Source organism: Pteropus alecto, unplaced genomic scaffold (assembly GCF_000325575.1).
Source record: "Pteropus alecto unplaced genomic scaffold, ASM32557v1 scaffold7, whole genome shotgun sequence".
Classification (NCBI taxonomy): Eukaryota; Metazoa; Chordata; class Mammalia; order Chiroptera; family Pteropodidae; genus Pteropus; species Pteropus alecto.
Genome location: NW_006494614.1, coordinates 31,219,185 through 31,227,630, shown reverse-complemented (window position 1 = coordinate 31,227,630; position 8,446 = coordinate 31,219,185).

Genomic DNA, 8,446 nt, shown 5'->3' with positions numbered 1-8,446 from the left:
TAAAATTTATTATTGATATTTATAAAAATTACATCATGCCATATGTAATCTTCTATGATATACTTTATTTTTTCAACATTATGTTATGAGATTTATCTGTAGAGTTGTGTCTTATGCATTTTCATTGCTATATATTTGTCCATTTCCTGTAGATGAGCATCTGTGTCATGTCTGGGTTTTTAGTTGTAACATACATACATTTATTTTTTATTATTTGCTAAAATAAACAGTTTTGTAATAAACCTCCTTGTATAATTTCCTTGTATAAGTTCAGATCTCTACAAATATTTCCATGGTGAATATTTAGAAAAGGAATCATTAGGTGACAGAATATGTGAATGTTCTTTACACGATTATGCTTGTTTTCAAAATTATTTTATCAATTTATATGCCTTAGCAGCATGATGATCCATATTCTCTCAAACGGTCAATGCTAAACTTTGTTTAAAAACTATTTGCCAATCTGGTGTGAAGTGTTATCTCATAGTCTTTATTTGCCCTCTCATAAATGTTGGTGAGGTTGGACATTGTTTTATATTTACTTCACCATAACTCTTTCCTTTTTTCAGAAATGGTTATTCAGATTTTTACTGATTTTTCCATTGGATTGTTTCTATACATTTTTTATCCATTATTATATATATTTTTATGTCTTCTTACTTAGAGTGTGTCTCTTATAAAATTACTTAATAAGTAGGAACTCAAACTCCTCATCAAGGAAAGCTACTTATTTTTTAGACAATGGAGAACTGTGCATGTAAATTTACACAGCTTTGCATGACAAATATTTTTCTAATTTTTTTTGCACAGATAATATTATACTCAACTAAGTGGATAGGTACACTTATTTTAAAACAGATTAAACATTTGCCTTTCTGATTTGACTGATTGGCACTCTCCACATCCTTGTAAAGAGATACTTGAAAGAAAAAGAAAACGGACTTTTTCAAAATGTTCATCCTTGTTAAACATGCAACAGCTTGGCCAAACTCTTCTAAATCAACTCCCAAACATAGTCTGGGATACAGCTCTCCCTAAGAGAGCTGTTAGAAACCTTGAACAGTAAAACATAAAATACAGAGCATACTTAAAAGACTTCTTCAGGCTCTAGAGACAAAATTTGAGGCACTGAAGTTCAAAGCTAGTAAAATTGAAATAAAAGTAACCAGCACTGTTTAAGAAAGGTATCAGAAAAAATAATCCATATATTCTATTTTTGTAATTAGTACTAATGTATATGATTATGTCTAATGATACTTAGAATATCTTAAAAAAATAATATCGTCCACTTACAGAACAATTATACTAACAGTACATCTAGAAATTTTTGGACTAATGTTCATATTGTTTCCTTGTGATACAAATTATTTTGTATTAGTATATACAGTTCTCTAGAAAACAAACTTTCATACTAACTACATCCTAATGCAAAATAAGTTTCAGTTTTACATATAGAAAATAGCTATAATTTTAACCCCCCCAAAAAGCTGTGTAAATGAAAGAAATTTTAATAATATACAAAGGAACTTATATTCAAGAGGTTAAAGGCAGAATTGTACCCTGGCAATGCTGAGAGATAGGGATGTCCAAAAATCAACAGCACTTTTATGAAGGGTTTTTCAAAGTCTTTCTTGTAGAGCCATTTTAACGTTCAGTAGTACTTTAAATCAGAGATGGCTTCAATTACACCTCTCTTACACCTTTTATGCTACCATTAAAACTCTTGCCCCTCTTCTTACATATATAGACCTGATGGAAAATAACATATTACGTTTTTTGTTTTTCATTAGAAACTCATGTATATGTAACATTTATGTCAATGACATTTTATACAAATGTCCCCAGATATTTAGCTTCATCTATCTTTTTTTTTTTCCTCACTGCCATATTCACTTTCCCAAAGCTCCTTGGACTATTTAAAATGCACAGCATCATTTACAAGATTATATAAAGATGTTTAGTAAACTAATACCTGAATTTTATTTTCTACAAAACTTGTAGGGAGTTCCCAAATGACCTTTGTCAGTAAACAGAAATAACCTGTTTCATGAAGCCCTGTGGCAGACAGGAACAGAGCTAAGTTGATTGTCTTTATGTAAACACCTGTTTCCCATGATTGGGCACGGTTAAGCTGTGAGTAATAAAACCTGTGGGTGAAGGGTTCTCATTTACTGCTAGTGCCTTGTATCGGCGGTAATTCATTGATTACATGGCTTTAAATGCCACCTATGCTGATGATTTACAGATTTGTATCTCTGGCTGAGACCTCTCCAGTAATCTCAGGACTCGTATTTCAAGCCACTTTCTGGACTTCTCACTCAATCATCCCAAGTCAAACTCTCAAATACTTGGGTCAATTCCTCCCTGTCCTACGCTGAAGCTCAGTATGTGATTCCTCCTTCCTTTTATTGTTTCAGGCCAGTTTAGTGGGACTCATCCTTAACTCTTTTTCACATCGATTAGCAAATCATATCAACTCTACCTTTGAAATATGTTCAGATTTTAATTACTTCTCACTACTTCTACAATTACCATACTAGTCCAAGTTACCTCCTCTATAGGACTGGATTATTTCAATATTCCCTAAACTGTCCTTTCTGCTGCTTTTGCTGTTCTACCCAGTGCTTTTCTCACAATAGTCAACATTCCTTTTAAAACACAAGTCATAATTTTCTTTACTCAAAACCTCCTAATGGATTTGGATCTCAGGGTAAAGATTCAAAGTCCTTTAGTGGCCTTTAAGACCCTACATAATCTGACCCTCTGCTACCAGTCTGAACTCCTGTCTTTCCTCTCTCCCCATCACTCACTCTGCCATGGCCACACTGGCCTCCTTGCTATGGCACAGAAATGCCAATCACATTTTTGCATTTACTGCTACTTTTGCCAGAAATGCTCTTCCCGCAGATATCTACATAAATCACTCCTTGTAATTCTATGTTCAATTCTGTATCACCACTATACAAATAAGATAGCACTTTCTACCTTGAAGGAGGCTTTGTTTTTCCTCCTATAATTTATAAGTACTAAATCATCCTGTGGGCTCCAGATTGTGCTCCTTGTTTTATCCAGATAAGAATGCCCTACAGGTGCCAATTCAAGATAGCGACTAGGATGATCTTACCCCACTTCCTCCCAAGAATACACTGAAATTATAGTTCTATATGGAATAGTTTCCTCTGGGAGGAAAAAAAATAAATCCCAAAAACTGGCGAGCCCCTTAATATTCGACAAATGAGAAGAAAATCCCATGGAAGCGCGTGAAAGGCTGAGACACAAACTTTCCATAAGCCCCACTCCCAGTTGCAGCAACCAACTATAAGAACTCAAAACCCCAAGCGCCTCTCAGAGGAGCTCAAGGGCTGTTCCCCACATTGGGCACTCCCAGTTTTTAGGACCGGCACCTGAGAGATGAGCCCCCCCTAAACATCTGGCTTTGAAGCTCAATGGGGCTCCTACCCATCAGACCTGTGGAGCTCTGGCAAACTGAGGAATGATTCTTAAAGGGCCACTGCAGACTCACCTGCCCCAGGGCCTAGCACAGAAGCAGCTTGTAAAAACGCTCCCAGGCTCCCAGGCTTTATGTGAAAGAGACTCATTTGTTGTTTTTAAAGGATTGGTATGAGGGGCTGGGATACTCTTACGGAGGCTGGTAGGTGCCATTTTACTGCTCTCCTTCTGCCTTGCATTTTTTTTCTTTTTCTTTTCTTCTTTTTCCTTTTCTTAACTTTCCTTTTTCTTTGATTTTATTTCCTTTTCTTAACTTTTTTGTTTCTTCTTCTTTTTTTTTTTCCTCAGTCTCATTTTTTGCTCTCCTCCTATGCTTTGCTCCAGCCAGTGGGTGCCGTTGCTACACTCTCCAGAGGGCCAGTATCTCCCAGAGAGGAACTTCTACACATATCTGCTGCCCATTTTTTACATTTGGTGACATGGTATTTTTGGCTGCCTCCCAGGTGACGCCCCTTGATCACCTGCCTCTGGAGGCCAGAGGAACTTGAATTCCTGGGTCTCATGGGACTGTAACAGTTGGACAGACAGTTCTTGGCAGCCTAAAACCCCCAGAGTACTGCACAGACCACACAGGTCTTTCTGAGAAAGAGCCCTATATATTGTCCCAGGATCTTTGGCTTGATGATCAGGCTTCTGGTTTATAGGGGCCTAATCTTTGTGGTCTCTTTCTGCCTTTTTCCAACTTGCCACTGTCTTCCAGAAAGGAACTCATAATTTTGGATTGAGTCTTGATTTTTGTGGCTATTTTCAGGTGACACCTCTATATTACCTGGCTCCGGTGGCCACTGGGGCTTACGTTTGCAGTCCCAGAGGACTGTATATGTTTGCATTATTTAAAAACTGCTGTCTGAGGGTCTGGTTTCCAATCAGACTGAATCTAGGTACTGACTAAAATTCTTCCCTTTGGGACACTGACTGGTCTTGGCACACCCTCAGCAACAGGGAGCTATTAAAATAAATTATTTGGACAATCACAAAGGTTTGAGAGACAATCAAGAACTAGAGCAGGGTTGAACAATAATGTTCATCTCCTATACAAGGCCAGTCCTTCAAGACTGGCAGAAGACTTTTATCTAATGCGTAGAAACCAATACAGAGAGTCAAACAAAAAGAAGAAACAAAGGCATATGTTTCAAACAAGACAATAAAATAAAACCTCAGAAAAAAAACTTAATAAAATGCAGATTATAATGCCTTAAAAAGTGAAATATACTTTGAGAACATTTGTTTTAAAATTAGGAAGTTAGAAAAAAATTGAGAAGTTAGTCCCTCACACACTCAATTTTAACAATATTTCTTTTATACCCACTGTTTATTTTTTATCAAAATAATAAATTAAGCTACTTTGTATTCATTTTCAAATTATTTATAAAACAACTCTGAGAATACCTTTATAATAATTTTTAAGGAATTAATAAATGAGTGAACATGGTAGGAATTTTTTATCTTACAATGTAAAGGAAGATTTTTTCCCAATACCTATAGCAACTGGCATAATGTGATGCACTTCCCAGAAGCAAGAGAGTGGCAGTGGTTTATTAATCGGTAAAACACATCCTGTCTGGAGTATTCGGTCTTTTTGAAGAAAGTAGGAATCAGTAGAAGATCAGCAGGCAGAATTTAGAGAGGGTATTCTTAGAGAGTGGAAAAATGTTACCAAGGCCCAGGAGCTGTATTTATGTGTGGAGGATACAGAAAGCACTTTATTTTCACTTAGTAATAGGCCTAGGTGGTTAGTGTGAAATGAGATTTCACTGGGCCCATTATGTTCAATAGCCAAGATTTTAAAAAATATTTCTCCTTTTCATCATAACATCTTTGGAGAATTGCTTGTCCTCTTATATAGAACTTTTAATTTCCTAAGTAGAACACCTCAGAAAGGCTTGCTAACATCAACATATACTGAGTAAAATATTGCGAACTTTCATCTGTAAGACTATTAGTTTTCAAATCACTAGTCTTAATAACATTAAGAGAATAACACTATATACCAAAATAAAATCCTGTTTTGTTATTAATTTTAAACAGGTAATTTAAAAGCCATTTAGAAACGTTTATATGAGAGATAGGCCAAACATTGAATAGGCAACAATTCAAAAAGAAAACAGTCTATATTCACAGATGCATCTTTCTAAAGGACATAGTCTTCATTTTTTACTTGCACATCTTGAAGAAGAAAGACAAAGAAGACATACATTGTTCAATATACTCACATATTCTTGTCAAAAAACATGGTTTTGGTTTCACAAACTTATTTTTTGAAGTTGGTTGAAAAGATCAATTTTCATACATTTCCTATATTTGCTGGAAAATAATGTATATTCCTCAGTGCTGTATACATGACTATTAACTCATGTTTGTTAAGTGGGTACATCTGCTCAATTCTGATTTTTTCTCTTAATCAATTAATAAGAGAGGTTTCCTAAAACTTCTCACCAAAATTGTACGCTTTTAATCTCTCCTTGAAGTTCTATCAATTTTTACTTTATATAGTTCTGACATAGAATACTATGTCTTATATAAGCTTAGAATAGTAATTAAGTTTCATCAATATGTTTGAACCTCATTTCTTTCACAATGATTCTTTTGTGTTAAAATATAAATACATTTTATTAATATGATTAACCCAGTTTTCCTATGATGGGTTTAATCTTGGTTTATATTTTACCTTTATTTTACTTTCAACCTTCCTATGTTTTTAGTTGTAGGTGTTCCTCTTTTAAACAGAATTTAGCTAATCATTAAAATTATTTTAAATCCAATTCAGTAAGTGATCTTTTCATTTATATTTAATATTAGATGACAATGTCTAGATTTAGTTCTATTATATTATTATAGGCAATATTCCCCCTTTGTTATGTTTCTTTTATCCCTTTCCCTTTTAATCTTGATGAATTGATTGCATTTTACCACGTTGCAATTATTCCCTCTAAAGGAGTCAGCAAACTACAGCCTATGGGCCAAATCCCAGCCACCAGCAGTTTTTGTAAATAAGATTTTATTAGAATAGAGTTACACATATTAATGTATGTATTGTCTATGGCTGCTTTTACACTACAGCTGCAGAGTTGAGTAGTTGTGACAGAAACACAGAGTCTAAAATATTTACTATCATGTCCTTTAGAGAAAACCTTTGCCAACCTTGGTTTAAAATACTCATACTATTTTGTGTTCTAAGGTTGAGTCTAATTTAATCATTGTCATCAATTAACCCATCTCCCGTTTGCCCCAAGAATACTCGCTGGCGGGACTTGTAGCTGCAGGATTTACCCCAAGATAACTCGCGACTACAGTCCTAACCTTACTCCCAAAGTTTGCCACAAAATCTCTCACTTTTATTATTTTCCCATCGCTCTAGTATATCAATAATCTTTGGAAAAAATGACATCATATTATTTATAGCATTCTGTTTTTAGTAGTGGTATTTCCGTTTACAAAATTTAGTAATTCTTGATCGCTGAATACATCAAATCCTAGAAAACACAGTATTCCGATGAGTGATGTTAACATTGATCTCGAACAGTTATTAGACAAAGATTGATTTGATGAATCTGATTTATGTATACATTTCTGTTACATTAAAATTAGAGACAAGTTCTTTTTTTTTATTTTTACATTGAAAACCAGTCAGATTAGCTTCAGCCTCAACGAGTATGTTTAGGTAAAATTAAGTTAACGCTGGCAGTGAGCTGTACTTTTTTTCCTGAATGGGAAAAGGGTTAAAATGCAAAACCTATATTTCCAAGCATCACTTTCTATCAAACATTCTATGGTTGTACTGTATTTTACTATATTTAACTCTATTTAATGCTATTTAACTTTCTTTTGCTTTTTCAAAACAATTATTACACATTGTTATTTATGTCTACCCTCATGTTTACCATTTCCTTACTCATCATTTTTGTAACATTTCCTTGTAGGGTTAATTTTCTGTCTTCCTGAGATATAATCTTAAGCAATGGCTTTGCTCTTGATGATAAACTATCAGTTGTATTTTCCTAAAAATATTTTTATTTTTTCCTACTTTTTAAATAGTTTTGCTGGATACAGAATTCTAAATGCCAGTTATTTTTCCTTAGCAATTTGAAGGCAGTAATTACCTTTTGACTGACTTCCAAGTTGAGAAATCAACCTTGATTGAGAGGTCAGCTGTTAGCCCCCAAAATGTCCTGAAGTCTCTGGAATACTGATTAAATAGACATTAGAATTCCCTTTGAACTCCACGTACTTCAAATTCTTTTAGATTTTCCATCACTTTGTATGTCTCATTGCTGCCTTCTGGATAATTTTTTCAGATCTATCTTGCAGCTCACTATTTTTTTTCTCATCAGTGACATCTATTTAACACATCCCATAAAGTTTGAATTAAGTTTTAGATTTTTCCTTCCCAGAGGTTCTAGTGGTCCATTTAAAATATTTCATATTCATGTTTTAATTCTTCTTTAAAACACATACAATATACTTATTTATAATATGTACGTGTGTGTGTGTGTGTGTGTGTGCGTGCGCACTCCTGTGTGTGTTTCATTGAAGAAGGATTAAGATATATAATCCAAGACATCTTATTGGTCTTGTGGTTCAAGGTAGAGAGTTCTAATTATTGTCCCAGTTTGAGCTTTTTCTATAAGTACCTGCATGGAAATAGACAGAGTCCAGCTTTTTAAGTAAGTCCTATTATATTTCACCATGTAGTAGTAGCCACAGTGAACTGGGGGAAAATGTTCACACTTAACTACACCATCAGATTAGGTCCTGTTTCCAGACTGGTTAAATCTTGAAGCTGTTTTATGCAGTATTACATCTCTCATCTTCCTATCTTTAATTTGCAAAATCTGAGGCCATCATGCATCTACCCATCCTTTTCCCCTTGTATACATACATTGATCTTGAGGCTAGCTAGCTATGAAACTAGTAAACAAAGGTTAAAGTGCATAAA